The following is a 22942-nucleotide window of genomic DNA, read 5'->3' on the forward strand; positions in this document are numbered from 1 at the left end:
AAAATCTTTTCTAGCCATTTCTGGGCAGAACTTGGTAAAATATAACCTAATATACTGGTAACAAATGCGAAACAATGAGCTCAAAGACAACAAGCTCAAAAAAAGCAAGAAATGCAAGTAAAAAAAAATCTACAACCACTGTATAAAGTGCTCCCAGTTTTCAGACCCCACATTTTTTCCAAAAAGTTGTGTCTTATACATGGGGAAATATAATAAATAGTTATAATTTTGAAGGGCTTGGCCATAAGATAGGATCCTTGGAATAAATGTACAATTTAGGGAGTAGGACCGCAGGTCACAGCTGGATTTGTTTACTGACAAATATCTTTCATAAAAACTTGTATTCTGAAAATCATACATCCCTAGGGTACTTTATTAGATAACACTCTTTTGAAGGAGTCGTTTTTAGAACAGTGTAAATTATTTGTTATGGAGCCGCAAATTTCACTTTTTTCTCCTCCAGTCTAGCAATTATATTACTTTTTCCCAGGAAAAATTAGTGTCTCAGAGCAGTCACAATGAACTTCTGTGAAGTCACACATTCCGTTTTACTCTCCTTGTATTTAGAATCAATAGGGCAATGTATCCTTGGTTACTATGACGCACTCCAAAGCCAAGGAGGAATAGAATCCCAGTCCTAAAGTTGATGAAAACTACAGGTTTGTAATACACAGATCATTGACAATGTAGAGCAGTTCTATAGGCCATTTGTTTTCTTAGTCACCTGCTAGAAGTTCTAGGATTGATATTTAAAACTAGTAGAACCTTAATGCCATTTGATTCCCCCCCTCCTCCCACTACAATTTCTATTTTATCAAACAATTCAAGAACAGAGTTTGATAATGTTTTTATCTATTTTTCCACTGAAGGATTGATCCCCAAGATAATTTAAATCTAATTCAAATATTTTCAATTATATATACTACGAGTTTATTCTTCTTACAAACCTCTACCAGGAACCCTTCTGCTAATGATCTTTTTAAAGAGGAGAAAGTGGCCAAAAATGTCAGGAGAAACTAGCAGGATTAATAGCTAGGGGAGTTAGGTGTGTACTATTACTATTACCTACACAGAAAATCTGTAAGGCTTATTCCTGTAGGGATTATGCATTTATAACAGGCTCAAGCACCTGATAGAGAAACAACATCATGAAATGATCACAGCTACACTGTGTCCCAAGTGGAAATCGCTTAAAAAAATAATCTGATGCCATATCTGTAGATAAACTTTCCCCCCCTTTTTTAAAGTTTCTAGTACTTTCTGTAATGTCTATCCTGAAAAGAATATTCAAAAGTTACACTTTAAATGGGAAGTGATTAAGTAGCATGAACTTGAAGGAGGAAGAGAAGATGTATGTCATTCATAAATAATAGAAACACATTAATTAATTAGTAAATTCAGTAGCCAAAGAGTTTCCCTTGAGTAGAAACTAACATGGAAAATTTGAAAGAGTTCCCTGTGTTATAGATACGCATAAAAATTCAGAATATGATTCAACAATAGGCATTGATGAACAAAATATATATTTTCTCTACCAATAGATATGGAAACATTTTTTCTGGTAACTAATAAACTATTTTAATAGGCAAATTAATCCTTGTTTTGTTTCAGGAGGAGCTAATGTTAAAACATGGGAGAACAATATAATTTTTTAAATCGAAAAAGACTTCATGTAAGCTAATCCCTAAGGCTAAATATGTGATCCCTGAAAAAGGCTATGGTGATTTTTACATCTTATGTTTAAACATCAGCTTTCAGAATCTGTAATCAAAACCCTACTTCCTCTCACATTGGTGTTAATGCAAATTATCCTTGAGCTCCTAAGGAAAATATGTTACTATACTTTTAAATATATACATACATACACACACACACACATACATATACTTGCATATATAATCTTTCATTAAAGGGTCTCTTGCTTCCTTACCTACCTAAATTCACCTACAGTCAATCCTCAACCCAGGGTCATTCATAAATATTACATCTATGACCTTGTAACTGCAAGTCTCTGGTAGAAGATAGAAAACCCTGCTGACTCCATCTACTACATAATTTTGTTATTGAATCTTCAGCCAGAGATTTCAGTAAGGGGTAGTGGATAGAAAGCTAGTTTAGGAGTCAGAAAGACAGGTTCAAGTCAGGCTTCAGTCATATGCTGCTTAATCTGTGTGAACCAGAGGAAGTAATTAAAGCTTTCAGTATCCTCAGGCACTCTGTAAAACAAAAGATTGCAGAAGGATTGCTTATCTGCATTAGTAGAAAGAATCTCCCCCTGGGGAGTTTTGTACCAAAGAAATTACAGGTCTGGCTTATCTGTAATAATAATTTCTCTCATAGAGATAGAGAAACCTATAAAGGGAGGCCCACCTGTTTCTAGGGCTATCATGACTTGAAGGAAGATAGAATAGACATCTCTAGTCTCTTTTCCTTCCTTATTTCAAGGGAGATTTTAATTCCTGCCTGAAGCAGGAGCAGAGTCTTGTCCACTCTATTCTGCTCAAAGATAAGGAGTACTGAGCTACAGTATTATATAAATAAAAAACCTGCAAAGCAGCCAGGAGAGGAGAGAAACCTCCAGAGCTCCTGTCTTGCCTGGCAGGATTTGTCTGAGGTCAAACTCTCTTGAACTTGCAATTAGCAACAAGGTGGCATTTCTTTGAACATCCTGCTGGTACATTTGGCTACAGTTGGCAAGAATAATCTGACCTATAGCCATGAAAAAGTAGGTATACTTGGGGGATATATACAGATAATACAGAGCAAAGGAGTTTTCCATTGGGAATGAGAAAGACAGAAAGAGAGAGACAGAGAGACAGATGGAGAGAGACTCCCATATTTTAGCTAAGGGAAAACTCCCTCAGGTCTCTAATATAACAAGCTGGGGATGGAAGATAGGATGGCAACAGCCATCTCTTTTTGTGTCTTCCCAGAGTCTTTTCCTTCAGCACCATGAAGTAGGGTTGACCTCTTCTCACTTGCTCTCTAAAAGCTAGAAAATAGAAGCATCCAAGTACCTCAAAACTCAAAGAAAACCTGAACCTTGAAGAGTCCCAAAGAAGACTGAAGAGCTCTTGTTTTCACCTTTCTGTCCATCCTATGTGCAAGGCAGGTCTTAATTTCCATCATTGAGGAGATGACCCCATTCCAGTGGACTTTGGGACAGGCATTACACCCACATTTTTATAGCATTTTAAGATTTTCAAAGTTGTACATATATGTGGTCTTATTATCCCCATTTTATAGATGAGGAAACATTCACCTCATTCAATCATTTATTTGCATGTGGTTTCATAGACCTGAGAATTATGGGAAGCCTGGCTAATTGCCCAGAACTGGTCAGGTAATTGATGGATCTGTTTGCTGAGCCCTGCCTTATTGTTAGTTTTTTCCTTGTTGTTATCACTATTGTTTTGATTGTAATGAATATCAAAAATGTTAACCCTCCCCCCCATCCCTACACAGGAAAAAAAAATCTGCTTTGGAATTCTCATTATGGCAACTTAAAATGGAGCTAAAAAAAAATAAAGAGCAGTGTGGAGCAGGATCAAAGGAACCTCCATCAGAATGCTTCCCAATGGCAAGATGAAAATATCAAAGACTACAGGTAGATGAGAGAGGACTAGGTGAAGTGCCTTAGCCCTCCTGGGACTTGCACCTGGACCCTTGGGTAAAGGAAATAACATTTGCCTGAGAGTCTTCCCACATTTGCAACACCTTCCCTTGGTCCTGGGAAGCTGACAGAGCCTGGGAAGCTGTGTCTTTGCTATTGTCTCTCTGCATGTGGTCTAGCTCTCTGAAGCTTAGGGAGTGAGTGAATGAGAGGATAGATTACAGCCCTGGTTTATCTATTGACATCCATTCTTTTGCACCGTACTCCCTCTTTACTACACACCTGGTTTTACATTGAGTCACTTGCTGCTCTCAAGGATCATAGAACCACAGAACTACAAAAACTCAAGAGGACCTACACAGGATTATGATAGTAGATAGGGGACTTGGCTAGAGCTGTTTATCACAGTTCTGCACTTGTGACAATTTTTCCTACTGTTATTATTACTAAGACATTGACTATGATCATCATTCTAGATTTTAACATCTTGTGGAACAAATCCTGCAGTTTCAGCTTCGAATTGTTTCTTTTTTTTCACTTTTGTCCTATCCCTTTTCCTTATTTTCCTTTCTTTCAGTGAATATAGGGGAAGAGGGTGGGGAGGAGCACATTTAGAGTGTCTCCCAGTGGTCAAATTAAAATATTGAATTTAATAGCTATTTTTTAAGAGTCTACAGGTAAATATCTTTTAACCATCTGATTTTAATTTTACCTTGAACTTGATGCCAACAGAGTAACTGTAGGAGAATTAACCCAGCTGCCTTGGTCTTCCTGTGACTTCGTCCAGGATCCTAGATGAATACAGCATTAGCAACAACAGCAGCTACCTCCTGAGGCTCTCCTACCTTTTCTATCTGCACACACATACACATGGACATATACCCTTTTTTGACCTATGAGAATTATACATATACTATATTCAATGCATGTAGATGCATATAGATCCATACATATACATATTATAAACATATACATACTATATGCATGTGTATTTACATATTTATAGGTGCAGATTTGTCCCATCTCATTTCCATTTTTTCATGTAGCACAACTGCGATATTTCTTGACATGTTAGCAACTTTTCAGCAGAAAGTGTGCCATTTTTCATTGGATTTTCATGGCACTGTTTCCTCTTTGTTCTCCTCTTTACAAGATATGTGCAAATCTCCATCTCCATTTTAAGTCCTATCTGAATCTCCACCTAGGACCCATCCACTAATTGTGGTTGGTTCCCAAGGCTCTATCCTGGGTCTCCCTCAAGGAAATCTAATAAGCTCCAAAGGGTTCACAGTATGACCTCTAGATATGTATATCCAGTGATAGTCTCTTCTGAGCAACATCAAATCTACAACACTCTATTTAAAATACTTTTCCAATTATACATAAAAAACAATTCTTAGCATTCATTTTTAAATATTTTAAGTTCCAAATTTTCTCTCTTAATTCCTCCCATTTCTGTTCCTTGAGAAGGCAAACAACTTGATATGGATTATACATGTGCCATCATCATGTAAGACATATTTCCATATGAACTGTGTTGCAAAAAGATACAGACCAAAAAATAAATATAAAAGAAAAATAAAGTTTAAAAAATTGTTTTTTGATATGCATTCAGACTCCATCAGTTCTTTCTCTGGAGACAAATAGCACTTAAGTACTCCTTTCAGAATTGGGTGTAGCTAGGTGGCACAGTAGATAAAGCTATGGCCCTGGAGACAGGAGTACTTGTTCAAATCTGACCTCAGACACTTAATAATTATCTAGCTGTGTGACCTTGGGCAAGTCACTTAACACTCCAATTGCCTTGCGAAAAAAAATCTTTCAGAAGTTTCCATGACCACTGTTGACTGTTGTACAATATTGCTGTTATTATGTACAATGTTCTTCTGGTTCTATTTATTCTACTTTGCATCAGTTCATGTAGGTCTTTCCAAGTTTTTCTGAGAGTCTCCTACTTGTCATTTCTTAAATCACTATAGGATTCTATCACAATCATATGCTACAACTGATTCATCCATTCCCCAATTGATAGGCATCCCTTCAATTTCCAATTCTTAGCCACCACTAGAAGACATTTTTTGTACCTATAAATCCTTTTCCTTTTCCTTTTTTTTTTAATCTCTTTGGGATATAGAACCAGTAATAGAATTGCTTGGATAAAGAGTATGCAGTTTTCTAGCCCTTTGGGCATAGTTGCAAATGTCTCTGTAGAACGATTGGATCAGTTTACTACTGTACCAACAGTGTCTCAATTTTCACACATTCTCTCCAACATTGGTTGTTTTCCTCTTCTGTCATATTAACCAATCTTTTAGATGTGAAGAGGTATCTCAGAGTTGTTTCAATTTGCATTTCTCTAATCAATAGTGGCTTTAGAGCATTTTTGAATTGTAGTTTTACTTGGCTTCTTCTGAAAACTACCTGTTCATATCCTTTAATTACTTATCATTTGGGAAATATCTGGGATTTTAAAATTTTGACTAAATTCTCTGTGTATTTGAGAAATGAAGCATTTATCAGGCATTTTCTGCTTAAAAAAAAAAACAAATGAACTTTCTTTTAGAGAATGAAAACTGGATTCCAAAGACATCTGAAACTCATGTCCAAAACAGAGTTCATTATCCTTTCCTCAGACTCTGCTTTTCTCAACTTTCCTATTGTTATTGAGGGCCTGGCCTATCATCCTCCCATTCACTTGGGTTTGCAACCTCCTTGTCATCCTTGATTCATCACACTAATTTAATCCACTGTCATATCTTACCATTTCTACCTTTTGCAATATCTCACATTATCACCTTTACTTCACCAAATCAGCTAACACCCTATAACCCTAAAATTTTAGATTCTCAGAAACTCCCACCTAGAATATTGCAATAATATGCTTTGTCAATCTTCTAGTGCAGTCTCTCTACCATCTACTCAGCTGTCAAAGTGATTTTCCTAAAGTTCAGGTCTGATTATCTCACTTTTCTACTTAATAAATGTTAGTGTTTCCTATTGTCTCTAGGATTAATTTTCAAAAATCCAACATTTGCTATGTGATGCCCTGAGAATTGGATTTTGCCTTACCTATCCAATATCCTTAAATTTTATATTCCCCCATATGCTCTATGAGCCAGTCATACTGTATTACTTTCTGTTCCTTGAACAGGACATGCCATCTTTGGACTCCTTAGTTTTGCGCAATCTATCCCCATGACTGGTATACTCTATTTTTTCTCTTTTGCCTCTTAGCTTTCTTGGTTTCCTTCAAGACTAAATTCAAGTCCTATTCTCACCAATTACATGCTCTCTGAGATTACATGCCATATACTCTGTATGCATCTCTTAATACAGTTATTTTCACATTGTTCCCCATTAGAAAACAGCTCTTGGATTACTTTCATGTTTTCAACATTTTTCTGTACCCTTATTATACTATATATCATAGTATCTGACAAATAAGTGCTAAATGTTTCTGATTGAATTTTGAATCCAAGTGTATATTTTCCATTCTTCATCTGTTAGTTTCTCTCCTTCATTTCATTTTTAAACCTATCTGGGATGATGTAGCTTATTTGGTCTCATGCTAAATTTTCTGCAACATCTTTATTTCCCCTTTTCCACTTGGCAATGCTATTCATAATTTTCACCATAATTATCCATAAGATTTTGTGAATAACTGTGTCTTCTAAACTACTTGTATTTGTGTAAATTTTTATCCTAAACTAGCTGTTGTGTTCTTCTATTTGGCAAATAGAATATTTGCCCTCTGAAATCTCTCACCTACTAATATGAATTTGGGGAAATAGCATATAATGGTAGATTGTACTAATTTGTATATAAGGCTTAAGTGTGATTCTAAGTCATATGTAGATTACTTGAAATAAGATAACATTTATATTTATTGCCATGTAGTAACCCCTACAACTTTTCTGTCTCTAAAAATCTTATAATAAGCAACTTGTCCTCCTTTTGACTCATCACTGGTCTTATATACTTGAACATTGAATTAGCAAGTTTTTACATATTCTTTAATTCTTTATCATAAAACTACACATTTTTCACATTGAATAATAAATGTATTTTTGACAAACAGTCAAACTCAAGGTTTTCAATGGAATGTAAATCTGGCAAGCTCCCAGTGTTGCTGGGAATTGGTGTCACCAATTTGAGATTGAGAGGCTTTGAATGGTGAAAGAATTCACAAACCAAGGTAGAAGGCTCAGGATTTATTATTCAAGCCTGCAAAATATAAGGATTAGAATCTTTTCTCCTCTTGGAGAAGCAGCAAACTGTGGTAAGCTGCTAGAGGGCAGAAGATTAGGAGAGGTTTGTTAGGGTGTGTGTGTGTGTGTGTGAGAGAGAGAGAGAGAGAGAATGAGTTTTTCTGACTTTCACCCTCAAAAGACACATATTTCTAAATTTTCTTCAGGGAGAGGTCCCTGAAGAGAAAGAGAGAGACTCTGGTAAGAAGCCAACATGGAACAACTGCTAAATAGAGTTCTCACTAATTCCATCCCTCAGATAGGTCCAAAACAATCAATCTCCACCAAGGAAGAGTCTTAGGCAAAAGACTTTGGGTCCTTGGTTCCCTTTGTAATTCTGGGTTGGTTCTGTTCCTCAGTTTTGGAGCTAGGTTCTGGTCTTCCTTTCCAAAGTCCCTTCCAACTAGCAGGTTGGGTCCCCAAAGCTCAGCTCTGGCTTCTGCTCCTCTCAAGTGTTCTAGAGTTACTCTAAGGAATTGTGGCATTTTTCTCTATGACTCCCAAGTCCCCATCTCATGAATACCTCCTAATACATTCTACCAGTTAATATATATTTGATAGTAATCATTTAAATATTAAATTAAATTAAATATTTAATTAAATTAATTTTAAATAAAGTTATATTTAAATATATAGTTATACAAAAATATATTTAAATAAATTAAATTAAATTTTAAAAAATAAATAATTAACTATATAATATTAGCTATTTCAAGCTGTTACAAGCTGAGAAGATATAACAAAACCTGAAACAAATGAATACAGACTTGCCAAAATAGGATCCCAGTCTTCTCTGTGGTCCCAATCCCTGTGGAGAATTGACTCTAATTTAAAATTGTAATTACCAATGCCTTATTAAATTGACTATTGGGTTTGGTATAGCTGATGGACAAGTTGTTCCTCTGCTTGCAGGACTGGTGTCTCATATGCAAGTTGATTTACTGCTAACCTCAGTCATGGCTCCTTACAAGCTTGACTTCTGTGACTTCAGTTAGACTGTACTATGGACTCTAGTTTCTGGATGTTTGAGGACTCTTTTTGACCATTTAAAGCTCAGAAGATTGTAAACTGGTTTCATTCACACTTAATGTATGTCTGTTTACTTAAATCAGGAAAGAAGAGTGAGAAGAGAAGAAAAGTGATCATGAGTTCATGGCCACATGGCAGCCCAGATGGAGTACATAGAGGCATAAGTGGCGGCTATATCCTTTCCCACCTTATTTATTCCTTAGTTACCTTGGAAAGAAAGAGATTTCATATAGTCATTCTTTGTAAATGCATAATCAAATCTGACTCATTAGCTAGTTAAAAGACTTTCTGTAGCCATGCCATAAGTTTTTTGTTTGTTTTTGGTTTTTTGCAAGGCAGTGGGGTTAAGTGGCTGCCCAGGGCCACACAGCTATGTAATTATTAAGTGTCTGAGGCTGGATTTGAACATGGGTACTCCTGACTCCAGGGCCCGTGCTCTATCTACTGCGCTACCCAGCCACCTCTCACCATGCAGTAAGTTAACGAAATTAATTGCTCAGTCTCTGAATCAGGGGCAATGTTGTTCCTTTAAACATTACCACAAATTTCCAGAAGTCAGATGTTTACATGAGTTGATATCAGGCAAATTATGTGGTGCATTTTCTGAATGACTGGACTCTCATTGTCCTGTCCTTCCTTTGTCCCCACCATAGCATTGTATTAATACATTCATTTGAGTTTCTAAATTCTTTAATGGCGACAAGACTTCAAGGCCAATTAGAAAAAAACATTAATTCCTATTTTTTGGTTTGGGGTGGGGGTGAATGTGTTACAGTTGTAATTATTACCCAGATACTACAAGATCATTTTGTCTTCTTATTATAGTAGTTTTGGTATATCTTTGAATGAAAAAAAGTGATTTTCATTATCATTTTCCTCTCTTAATTATTCCAATCTTTGTAATGTTTTCCCCAAAATGACAGTTCTTCCTTTTTGGTAACAGTTGGCAGCTGTTTTTCTCTAAATTGTTGTATCTCTTTTCTCAACTTCAAAAACTTCCTCTCTATAGAGGAAGCAATTACAACCCCTCAGATACTTAGTTCATCCAAGAATGTTTGGTCATTTTCTGAGGCTTAATTAAGTTGTTTTGTAGAAAGAATTTTTTAGTTCTTAGGGTTGTTTTTCAATTTTATTATTACTTCCATGTGACTGACACTATTTTCTCATGAGCTTGGTTGAACCTTGAAATGTTTGACTTTCCTGTACCAAAAAAAAAAAAACTATGAAAAACATGGATAGTATAAAAGCCTGTATTCAAATGACAGAAAACTAAACAGATGGATCCAGATTTAACCAACTTCATCTATTTAAGATCATTCTGGTGCAAAATTAAAAAATATTAAAATAACTAATTGGCCTGAGTAACTCATATTATTTCTTATCTGTTTTTTTTTAACTTTGATATTCTATACTAATGAACTATTTTCCAGTTTGATTTATGGTTTCTATTTTGTCTGTGATAAAGTAGATAATGGATAGAGGCCCTTCTTCACACAAAGTGATAAGTAATTGCAGATTTAATTGAAATATTTATCCCTTGGGAATGCTATCTTCTGTTTCCTAACTTTGTGCCAGACATGTAGGTTAATGAAGGTGTCTTTCTTTTTAAGGAAAAAAAATTAATTTTGAATAAAGGAATTTTGAATAACAGTAGGAAGCTATCTATTCAGTCCAATGACACTGCCACCCACTTTCCCATGACTCTATTATTCTAATTTGTGCTTATTGGAAGAGTTATTATAGTTACCTCCTACTACAAATAACCACAATGTGTCATTTGTTAAAATATTGCTAAGAATGCTTACACAGAACTATAGAACTTCAGCATTGGAAGAAACTTTATTGAACATTTAGTCTTTAAATGTAAAAGAATCCCCACTGCCAATATAATTAACATATGTTCATCGAGTCTGCTTGAAGACCCCAAATGAAGGGAAAACCTATACTTCCTAAGACACATTTCAATTTTTATAGCTTTATTTGTTGGAAACCTTTCTATAAATCAAGGACTTAGTTGGCTCTTTAAAGTGTCCACTTTTTTTCCATGTCTATTCTCTCTTTTATAACAGCACTTCAAATATTTGATTGCTTCACATTCATCCTGAATCTCTTTTCTCCTCTAGATTAAAATAAGCCTGATTTCTGTAAATAGTTTTCAAATTAAATAAAGTTGATTTCCTTCACATTTCAATTATCTTTCCAAAGATGTTCTCTAGTTTACTAATGTCCTTCCTAAAACATGGTGAACAGAATTGTACACAATATTCCACATGTGGTCTGATCACTTCGAAATACAGTTGTATTATCACTTTTTTTAGGTTTTTGCAAGGTAAATGGGGTTAAGGGCTTGCCCAAGGCCACACAGTTAGGTAATTATTAATTGTCTGAGATCGGATTTGAACCCAGGTACTCCTGACTCCAAGGCCAGTGCTTTATCCACTATGCCACCTAGCCGCCCCTTTATCACTTCTTATCTCTGGAAACTAGACCTTTGTCAACCTTGCTCAAGAGGTTTGTGACTGTGCACAGTTGCAATGGAATATACACCAATTCATTTATTTTTATTGAACTTGTTTAAGCCATTATAATTTGCAGATTTTTTACATGTATACTGCTATCTTAGCCATCCTTATATCCATCCATACCTTCCACAACTTGTACATGTGAAACCGATTTTTGAAAATTTACATGTAAGATCTTATTAAAATATATAGATTCATAGCAATGTTATAACCATATCAAGATACTATTTGAAATTTGAGTCTTTCATATAGAGCATGTTAACCCTCCATTTCAATTTTATGACATTTACACCTAAGCTTTGATTCTAATTGATTAGTGAAAAGGGTAAATAGAAAAAAGCTTCCAATGTGTCCCTGATAGGCTCTATGCTAAGTTGACAAAGATCCCTAAATTGTGTATACTTTAGGTCTGGCCATTCAACTAGTTCGGAATCTACTAATTGTACTAACGTCTAGTCTGTATAATTCCATTTTCCGAGTAGAACAGCATGAAGAACTTTATCAAATGCTTTCCTAGTATATTTGATCATTCCCCTGACCTGTCAATTTAGCATCTTTGCTAAAGAAGTAATAAGTTTAATCTTTGTTAACTTTTTTTATGAAGCTGAGTTCACTCTTTGTGATTGCCTCTTCCTTTTCTAGACTTCTTCTCTGTCACTTTAAAAATTAATTCTAGAATTTTTTTCAAAATTAAAATTAAACTTACTAGTTTATAGTTTTCAAATTTCACTTTCTCTTTCCTTTATTTAAAAAATGGGACATTTACCATTCTCCAATTCTACAATGACTCTCCCAATTTCTCTGACAGTGGCTCACTCGTCACATCTGCCAATTCTTTTGATACCTGAAGATACAGTTCCTCTGGACTTGAACTGATCTGGGGCAGCTATATGCTTCTTTACTATCACTTTACTTAGTTTGGGTGTCAGCTCCCTTTGTTCTGTTCTTTCCATTCTAAAGGTTATTGTCCTCAGAGAAAACCAGAGCAAAATAAAAATTAAGTAGCTTAGTTCTTTCATTATCACCACCTCATCCACTCTGGAGCATGTTACTTGTGTCCAACATTTCTGTCTGAAAGGAAACAAAAAGAGAATATTGTCTACTTACCTTTTGTTTTTGTCTTTATCATGAGTTTTTAGATAATACCTTTTCTCATAGCAATCTGTTGAAGAAACTTTTTATCAGGTCTATGTTTATCTGGAGGCAAAGAAAAAAATAATACCTACCCCTCTGACTTTACAGAATAATTTTAAGGATCAAAAGAAATAATGTATGTCAAAGTGTTTTGTTACAACATGAGCGTGCTATACATTATCAGTACTATTTATTAGCTTTTAATCATTAAAACATTTTAAATAAGTTCAAGTTTTATCATATCACATTGGGAAAGTCATTTAACATCTCTGAGACTCAATTTCCTCATATGTGAAAAAAAGGGGTTGGACTAAATGACTTCAAATTTCTTTTCCCTTTATAGTCCTAAGATTATGATACTATGTAAGCTACTTCTGAGCCTTTGCATTGTAAAGGATTTCAAATGCACATATACCTACATATAAGTAAGAGTCAGTGTGGCATAGTATATAGAAAGTGCAAGATTTGGAGCCAGGATCTGGTTATGTGACTTTGATAAAGTCATTGAAAACTTTCTGAACCTGTTTCTTCACATTGATGAAATGGGAATAATAATATTTTTAGTACCTAATTCACAGGGTTGTTATAAGGCTATAATGAGATAATATATGTAAAGCACTATGCAAATATTATAATTTAATTTAATATACACATGTGCCTTACTGTTGTAAGATCTTTGAAGATAGATATTAACCTTCTTCATATATTACCTAGAGTCCAAGGTGTAATAATAAAAATAACATTTATATAGCACTTTCTGTATGACAGATATTGAGATAGTACTTTACAATTATTAACTCATTTGATCCCTTCAACAACCCAAGGAGGTAGGTGTTATCCTCATTTTACAGATGAGGAATGTGAGGCAAATAGGGTTAAGTTACTTACCCAGGGCCACACAACTAGCAATTATCTGAGGCCTGATTTGAACTTCTGAAGTGAGTCTTCCTGATTCCAGGCCCTGCACTGAACTTCTGGCTTCACTTGCATTTTAATAAGGACTCGACCCAAGAAATACATTGTGGTTTTTATAACTTGGTAGGCTGGAGGGGAAACTAGTTTTGTGCAGTGGAATTTTCTCAGTCCCCCCTAAACTATATCTGAAAGACTAGAGGATTGCTAATCATACCTTAAGCTAGCCCTGAGGGTGAGAGTGTCCTTGTTACTTAAAGAGAACAAACTTAACAAGAGAAGTTAAGCATATTTTATATCATGCAATCAACCTTTGACCACTTCAGGAATAGAACTGAATTCTTCAGCTCCCTCTTCTTTTTTAATTCTTCCAGGGACCATTGACCATTTCTCGGAGAGTTTTATTGTATTGTAAAGTACATTCAGAAATCAAAGTTGGGTTAATTGTTATTCAATCTTATTCCTATAGGTAAGATTTATCATTAGTTCTCTTTTGATGCAAAAATAAGTTGTAGGAATATGTGAATGATTATTTAAATAAGGGTCTAACCAAGTGACATATTGATATTTTGGCATTTCTCAATATGTAATTACCTCAGACTTGCCTAATAATATAGCCAAATGACATAGAGAAAAATAGCCCTGAAAAAGATGTTTATATAACATTATAAAGAATGGACTTCCTTAAAGAAAGTATAGCTCCCTTATAGCATAGATGGGAATCTCCTTTCAAAGGCAATGGTTTTGCTACCTAGTGATGGATGTATTTCAGAGCATTTGATATAGTAACTTACTTGGAACTTATAAACTCTGTAACGTTATTAGGAAAGTCATTCCAGTAATGAAATGTCAACTATGTACAAAGTATTAGATATACTAAGAGAGAAATATGGCACAAACTTCATCTCAAGGAGTTGAGATGATTTATTTAATATATTTAATTATTTATAATGTACTTATGATGCTGAGACTAATGTACGATAAAGTAAGGATATGATACTAAGGGTAGTTTCATGCAAAGTGTTTTGAGGAGGACAAAATTATTTTTTTAGCCAGGTGATTACTGGTTAAGAAAAACAGGTAACAGTGGCTAAAGCTACTGACTTTAATCAGGAAGTTGTTGAATTCAAATCTGACCTCACACACTTATTACTACATGACCCTGGGCAAGTCTGTGAATCTGTTTGCTTCAATTTCCTCATTTGTCATATCAGATAATAATATTAGCATCTACCTCCTTGGGCTGCAGTGAGAATCAAATAAGATAATATCTTTGAAGTGCTTTGCAAACTTTAAAACTGCAAATACCAATTCCTGTTCTTGTTATTATTGTTAATGAAGAAAGTGGCACCTGAGTAGATCCTTGAAGGAAAGGAGATGCTTATACGTATGGGGAAAAGTAATACTAAATTAACATTCTTCCTTTTTTTGGGGTGGGGGAGAGCCTACAGAATTATTAAACTGACAGGTTAAAGGAATTGCTTCAGATAAAGTTTACAATTTACCTAGATTTTAGCAAAGCATTTGATAGTATCTCATCTTATTCTTGTGCTAAAGATGGTAAGATAGATGTATTTACAAATTAATAAGAAGGCAAGAACCAAAGCATAGTCACTAGTGAGTAACTCTGGTATGGACTGAGTATATGCCTACTTGGTGGATATTTACAGTAACATCAGTTGTCCTAACCTTGCTGGTTCCTCTATCTTCTGAAAAACACAGAAAAGCAAGTTGTCAATTAACTAGTTAACCATTAGAAAATGTAATTCCCATTTGTATCACCAGGTGGCACTGCCCTCAAGTTTCCAACCAGTCAAGTGGTTTGTTAAAAACTATTCAATGTCCAGAGTCATGATCCTCTTGGAGAAGGAAAGACAAAAAAACCCCAGCTTTCCCAAAGGTCAGAGTATGCTCACAGCTCACCAGAGGATAAGCCTACAAATTCATCAAAGGTGATGCCTACAAAATTTTAGACTATTGCCTTTCCTAAACATGGACCATGGCCCTGCTGTCCCTAGGTAAATACTTAACTGGGTTATGAAAAAAGAGGAATGGAAATTTTTTTTTGAAATATTAAAATTATGTATAATTCTATCTGTATCCCTTCTTCTCTCAATTTGGAAAATCATCTCAACTTTATTCATTAGACTTAGATAATGCACTTGTTAGTGGTCATTTAATTTGTTAAAACTCAATTGAAGGGGGAGGCTAGGTGGCACAGTGGATAAAGCACCGGCCTGGAGTCAGGAGTACCTGGGTTCACATCTGGTTTCAGACACTTAATAATTACCTAGCTGTGTGGCCTTGGGCAAGCCACTTAACCCCATTTGCCTTGCAAAAACCTAAAAAAAAAAAAACCTCAATGAAGTTAAAAATTGTAAAAGGAAAAACTATAAACTGTTGCCTAGCAATACTGTAAAGATTTAAGCTTACTCTAACATCTTTCCTGCTGATCCTTCTAGTCATCCTCACAACTCTCTGAGAGAAGGATTAGCAGAAGGAATCATATGACTGGAATCTTCCAGGAAAAACTGCAGGCAATCAGGAAAAAAAAAAGAGAAGGTTGGTACTAGGAAAGTTGGAATATACTCCTGATTCTGTCTCAACAGTGATTAAAGTCTCATGGAGCTTCTGACTGTGGCCTGATCCTAGCCTAATAGTCCAATATTATTTCCCAATCATCTGTCTGGATCCTGTCTCTCCTCCATATCTCCTAACTTCATTATTGCAGTTTTATAGGATCTGCTCCAATTTGTTCTTCCCTGAACCCTAGCTTAGGCTATAGTGGTATGGATCAATGAAAAAGAATTTATTAAGTACTTACTATGTGTATCAGTATGCCCTGCCTCCTCCCCAGGAGTTCCCTGGCTTAGGAACTTCTCTGCTCTCCGCTGTTTTGGAAGGAATGTCTCTTCACCAAAAGGAAACTAGGATTTGGGTAAATATATCCACATTACTTTCCTGCCTTCTACATTGTTTTGTTTATCAATTTCCCTCAGTAACCTAGAAGACATTATGGACACTGGTTAAGAGTCATTCTACCTCAGCTAAGAAAGAGGTTTTCAGTAGAAGTTATAGGACTCTCTGATTGATCTTGAGATATTTAAACACACAGAGCAAATTTGAAGTAGCATATCTGGTAGAGAAAGCTGACTTATTACTCTTTTAAAATAATGAAAAGCTAGAAAATCAGACTAAATTGAATTAGGTAAAATTTACTGGGGTTAATTATAAAAACAAAATTAGGTTTAAAAAATCAACTCTACAAAATACATGGTGATATTTCTTTGTTCAGGTTCAAGTTGACAAGCCAATCTCTGAAGTACCTTCAAATTCTGAAGTTCTGTGATTTTCTTAGGAAATAGATTCTAGTGCTGAAGGAAGGCACACCACTGAAGTTACAACAGAACTCTTTTCTGTCTCCAAAAATGATAGAACTAGGTTGGACTTCTAACTTAATGTTCTTTGTAGTGCACTTTCAGAAGACCTTCATGGATGATACCTAAGCTCAAACTTAAACAGCAACTGGAATAATCAGAGTTGGAGAAGATTTCATTGGTTTCCTGAGATAAGCCCATTAAAAACCCCTTTAACTCAAAATTAATTTAATAAATTGTTCATTTTGTTCTTTATGTTTGTACACATCCAGAACTTTTATCTTTGCCAACCCAGAAAGTATAATAGAAGGATTTATTGTATTGTTTTTAATCAGTGAATCTCTTTAATAAACAAAGACTAATTAAACTCATCTTGTCAGAAATCTTAAAGGACTGATCTGAATCTGAATGCACTTCTCTCAAACAATGAACTACAAACCATATAATTTGCTTCTGAGATAACATTCCCAACAATAAAGGGAAAACATTGAAACAATCATTCAATGAAAAGATGATATGCTTTTTTCTTTTTTGTTTTGTTTTTTAGTTTTTGATAGGCAATGGGGTTTAGTGGCTTGCCCAAGGCCACACAGCTAGGTAATTATTAAGTGTCTGAGGGTCAGATTTAAACTCAGGTACTCCTGACTCTAGGGCTGGTGCTCTATTCACTGTGCCACCTAGCTGCCCCTAAAATGATATGTTTTTTAAAAAAGAAAGATTATGAAGTCTTCCCTTCTCAGGTCAAGGTAATAAATCATTTCACCACTCATAATTTTATTCGTATCAAAATATTATAAACCTAGGACTAGCTGAAGACCAGCCTGAGTTTTCTACTACTACTACTGAATACTACTAATGAATTATAACTTGGAACAAAGCTCCTTCCCACAAAATGAAGTCAAATCATAGCCAGAAGTATAGCTTTTACTTGTTTCATTCAAGTTACATATATAATCTCTTCTGCCTGTGTCTATCTTAATCCTGCTTAGAGGATTTAACCACTGGGTCATTTAAGGACCCATTATCATGGGTCCATTAGTGCAATGTCTTAGTGAGTTTATATAACTAAGACAATTGTACTTTACATATGGAGATATAGTATATATATATATATAGATAGATAGATAGATAGATAGATACACATATATACACACACATGTATATATATAAGCATCATTGGGCTTAGTGTAAGTATATATATGCACAAATACATTAATAGTATAAACATGAATATAGAAAAGTTTATATGTACATATCACTGATATCTGAGTGGAGGAGATATGATATATGTATATCTGTATACAATGGTTGTCCTTATAGCTAAATATGATTATCAAAATAATAAACATTTTTCCTATGTGCATAACAGGAGCATTTGTTTTATATTGGCTCAAAGGGAGTATGGTTCCATTAATTATTCAGAGTTCATTATATGTTCTAGATTGCAAACTCTAGCTTCATTCCCACTGTAGAAGGCATAGGGATGGCATTTTATAAGATTTAGATCAATTGATCCTAACCTTTGCATATGTGTAGATAAGGACTGCCTTTTTCTTTTCAGGGACTTAACCTTAATTTCTTTCTAGTGTAAAGGTATGATTTACTAACATCAAAATTAATAATTCACCTGACAAGAGTTCCCATTCTCACAAGATTTCAAAATCACATATAGATTAAGGAACACTTAATGATTGAAAATGAAAAGTACAGCAGTAAGATTTGTTTTCTCTTGGGGTAGGCTTTGTCACTGGTCTTAACACTTTTCATGCCTACCTTTATCATCTGCATATAGTCTCTCACTAACCAAAGTTCTTTATACTAAGGTAATTTCAATTGTGTTGGGCATTATAGGCAGCCACCAAGGTGTTAATATGGAGGCAGGATGGGGAAGGAAAGAAATCATTTTGTCATCATTCTTCCATTAAAGCCTTCTTTCTGTGTGACTGATAACAACCACACAAGTAGTTGAAAAATTGCCAAGAAAACTTGTGATCTGACATATCAAAAGGTGGATCATCAGAGATCAGATAAAGCATTTATTAAGATCTTATAATATATTTGTTATTGTCTTAAGTATAGAAAATAAAAATGCAAGCAAAAATAAAGGCTGGAATACCCTCAAGGAGTCTACATTTTAATGGGGAAAGGCAATACACACAATGGAGCTAAAAAGAGCTGGTGGTGGTGGAATCAAGACAGAAATAATTTGGTTGTTGTAAGTGAGACTAACCAATGGAGGTTTCTGTGAGGAACACACCAATCAGAGGTTGGAGGCCATGGATCTGGAGGCCACACCATTGTGAAAAGTTCTCTGCAGTGGAGGTAGAAAAGTTGTCCAGGGGTGTAGAGCTTGAGGCTGTCAAGTACCAAAGTCTTATACTGCCTCTGTGTTAAGTGCTTCTACTTGAATGAACCCCTTTCTCTATAACCTTCTCTTCCATGTTTCTTCCCTATTTCCAGACTCCAGCTTAGCACACAACTATGCATCAATTTATTTCTCTTAATTAGCTCTGGAGACTTTGAGTGGGGTGAAACAGAACTTCTCCAACCAAAATGGTAATGACTCTCCCAGATTAGTATACAAACTCACACATCTAGAAGGACAATAGCACCCTAGGGAGCATCTCCATAGCTATAGAATGCAGGTTACAAAGTCCTGTGCCAAAAAATGTCTTGTTCATCAACAATGTATGTATGACTTTTACTTACTATAATTTTCCTCAGATGACTTAATCCTTTACTCTTCATCTCTACGGTGCCTCAAGATCTGATCAGTACAAAATATAAAAAAAGACAAGAGAAATGAAGGACTGGCCAACAGATGATAAATCTCATTTATTTTGCTCTCAAAACAAATTATGGCTTTCTTTTAGGAGTCTATGAAATCCCCAGTGACTTGCTATAATCGGCACAATGTCATCCACAAACAGGAGTATCTAGAAGACACTAGCATATAGGGAATTTTTCCTATAATTTTGACTTTTTATGAGAATCTTCTTCATGTTCAGCAGGCACATGAATCCTTGTTTTATCTTTCCATACCCTCTACTCTTATCAAATTACTCTCTTAGTTACTTAGGCTCACTACCTTGGTATGTTCTACTTTTTTTCTCTTAGTCACCCCATATAACCTATTCATTATCAAATCTTACTTTTTCTACTTTTACAACAGTTTTAATATATGTCCAATAATCTTCACTCACAAAGCCACCACCAAGGTTCTTATCACTTTTTTTTTGTTTAGTTTTTGCAAGGCATTGGGGTTAAGTGGGTTGTCCAAGGCCACACAGCTAGGTAATTATTAAATGTCTGAGGTTGGATTTGAACTCAGGTATTCCTGACTCCAGAGCCAGTGCTTTATCAGCTGTGCCACCTAGCCACCTCTCTTAACACTTTTTAACTACAGTAACATCTAGTCTCCCTGACTCATGTTTCTTTCAATTTTAGTCCATCCTCTCCTCAACTGCTAAAGTAATTCTCTTAGAATTCTCACTCTCTTTACTCCACTTCTTAATTTTTCTACCTTTTTTCCAGACTACCTTCTCTTTTTCTTTAAGAATATTCTCTGTTATATAGGTTAGCTCTCTTTGAGGAGTACTGGGAGGGATGCTAGGAGAAATTTAGATAATTTAACCACAAACGATTTTGAAAAAAAATATTTACAAAAAATATATATGAATCCCTTAACATATGCCACGCAAGCCTTCTTACTAAATTTTAGAGGTACAAAAAGGAGTTCCAGTCTTCAATGAACTCATAGTTCTCTATATATTTTGTATGCACCTATAAAATATCTTATATGTACATAGTTATTTTCATGTTTCCCATCTTCATTAGAATTTGAGTTCATTGAAGGCAGGACCTTTTTTTGTATATCTCCTCTTAGAGAGCCATACCATATAGCAAAGAGTATTTTTTAAAGTAAAAGACAAATGAGGGAAGAAGAGTACAACTGATCAATACATGAAAAATGTCTGAAAGCATATGTATATTACACCTATGGATCTCCTGCCTATGCAAAGAAATGAGAAGTGACTTTTCATATATCTCTTTGGAGACATTCTTATTTGTCCTAATTCTGCACAATTTACTTTCAGTAGCTTTGTGATAATTGCTTTCATTTATATTGTCATAGTCATTATATATGTGTTTTTTTGTTTCTGCTTACTTGACTATGTTCATATAAGATTTTCCATGCTTCCCTTTATTCATATATCTTTTCTTTTCCTTTCCTTTCCTTTCCTTTCCTTTCCTTTCCCTTTTCCTTTTCCTTTTCCTTTTCCTTTTCCCTTTCCTTTCCTTTCCTTTCCTTTCCTTTGGTTGGGTAATGGTTAGGTGACCTGCCCAAGGTCTCACATCTAGTAAATATCAACTGTCTGAGACTGTAGTTGAACTCAGATCCTTCTGACTCCAGTACTGGTGCTCTTATTCACTGCATCACCTAGCTGCCCCATATTCTTTATTTCTTACGGCAAAATAATATTCCAGGATTCTCATTTACTATAACTTATTTCACCACTCCTCAGTCAATAGGTATGTATTTTATTGCCTGTTCTTGGCCACTACAAAAAGTGCTGCTATAAATATTTTGTTATATAAATGAACTTTCTTCTTCTTAATGACATACTTGAGAGATATAGACTCAAGAGTAGAATCACTATGTCACAGATTATAGACATCTTATTCTCTTTGCATAATTCTAAACTGCTTTCCAAAATGAATACATTTGTATATCTGTCTCCTCCACAATCTCCACAACATTGACTATCTTTTGTGATATTTGCCATTTTGAAATTCAGGGTTGTTTTGTATTTTCTTTATTAGTATTGAGTTAGGAAAAATCGTGTTGTTAATAAATTGCAATTCTCATTTTGACACTGAATTCATTTTCATTTTTTATCACTTATCTATAGGAAAGTAACTGATTAGGGCTACTACCTAGAAAAGTAACTGACTGAAAAAAAGTACCTAACAATGAAAGTATGGCTAATGAATTATGTTATATAATTAACACTCTAGTATCTTTGCCAACCAAATGTGGTCTCAAAGAATCAGATACAACTGAAAAATGACTTAGAAAACTAAATACCCTGACTACAACTTTAATTAAAAACAATTGCAGTCACAGATCTGTGCCAAATACAAAATAGCATTCCTAATAACAGCTAGGAATATATAAAGCTTTAAGGTTTGCAAGGCTCTTTACAAATATTTGTTTTTTATCTTCCTAATAACCTAGGACATAGGTTCTACTATTATTATCAGAGGCAAATAGAAGTTAAACGAGAGATCATTAAAACAAAAAGATGACAATACACCATGTTCCAATAGGTATTAGCATCTTTTAGGTTAGAGTTAATAATCAATAAATAACAGTGTGTGGATATGAGTACAATTTTTACAATCTCTTTTCTTCCCATTATTATTTTCTCTCATTTCTTTTTGTGTCTCTGAATACCTATATTTGTCAATGAAATTAAAAATGAAGGGCATGGGGCAGCTAGGTGGCATAGTGGATAAAGCACTGGCTCTGGAGTCAGGAATACCTGGGTTCAAATCTGGTCTCAGACACTTAATAATTACCTAGCTGTGTGGCCTTGGGCAAGCCACTTAACCAGTTTGCCTTACGAAAACTTAAAAAAAATGAATAAAGAAAATGAAGGGCATATTAAAAAAAAAACTATAGCCTGGGGTGTGAGTTATTTTTCTCATAGTACAGCTTAGAAGGAAGACTTGAGCAGCCTGAGACTATGTATGTGTCATTCAGTCTGGTCAAAGCATTCTTTGCCTTTATATGGAGAACCACAAGCTGATTTCTTTGATATTTGCAAGGTAAATGAGAGATCATTTTTCATCTGCTCAGAGATATAAAATGACGCTTACTATTTATATCTATATGCTAGGAGTAGAGCAAATACCTTGCTAATGTCATCCTCACAGGGGAGCAGTCAACAGTGCAGGTGGTATTTCAAAACTGGAAAAATTCAGCCAGTTCATTATGAAATTTTCAAAGGGTAATGAAACCCCCCACCAGTTTACTAAGCAGTTTAGCAGATTAGACATTCACCTAAAATCATGCAAATTTTACATTGGTATCTAGTGTTTTCT

The 22942-nt window shown here is 34.9% G+C and overlaps 1 long non-coding RNA gene across 2 annotated transcripts in view; it reads left to right on the plus strand.

Annotated features, from left to right (window-relative positions):
• Positions 1-324: 324 nt before the first annotated feature.
• Positions 325-22942, plus strand: part of LOC141501349 (uncharacterized) — a 29077-nt gene continuing 6459 nt past the window's right edge. Inside the window, exons 1-2 of one of the 2 annotated variants that reach the window (XR_012472213.1) lie at positions 325-659; positions 3466-3607. This is a non-coding gene — a long non-coding RNA (uncharacterized LOC141501349). The remainder of the gene's footprint in view (positions 660-3465; positions 3608-22942) is intronic. The other variant, XR_012472214.1, reaches the window with a different exon arrangement.

The sequence above is a fragment of the Macrotis lagotis genome, chromosome X (genome assembly GCF_037893015.1).
Source record: "Macrotis lagotis isolate mMagLag1 chromosome X, bilby.v1.9.chrom.fasta, whole genome shotgun sequence".
Classification (NCBI taxonomy): domain Eukaryota; kingdom Metazoa; phylum Chordata; class Mammalia; order Peramelemorphia; family Peramelidae; genus Macrotis; species Macrotis lagotis.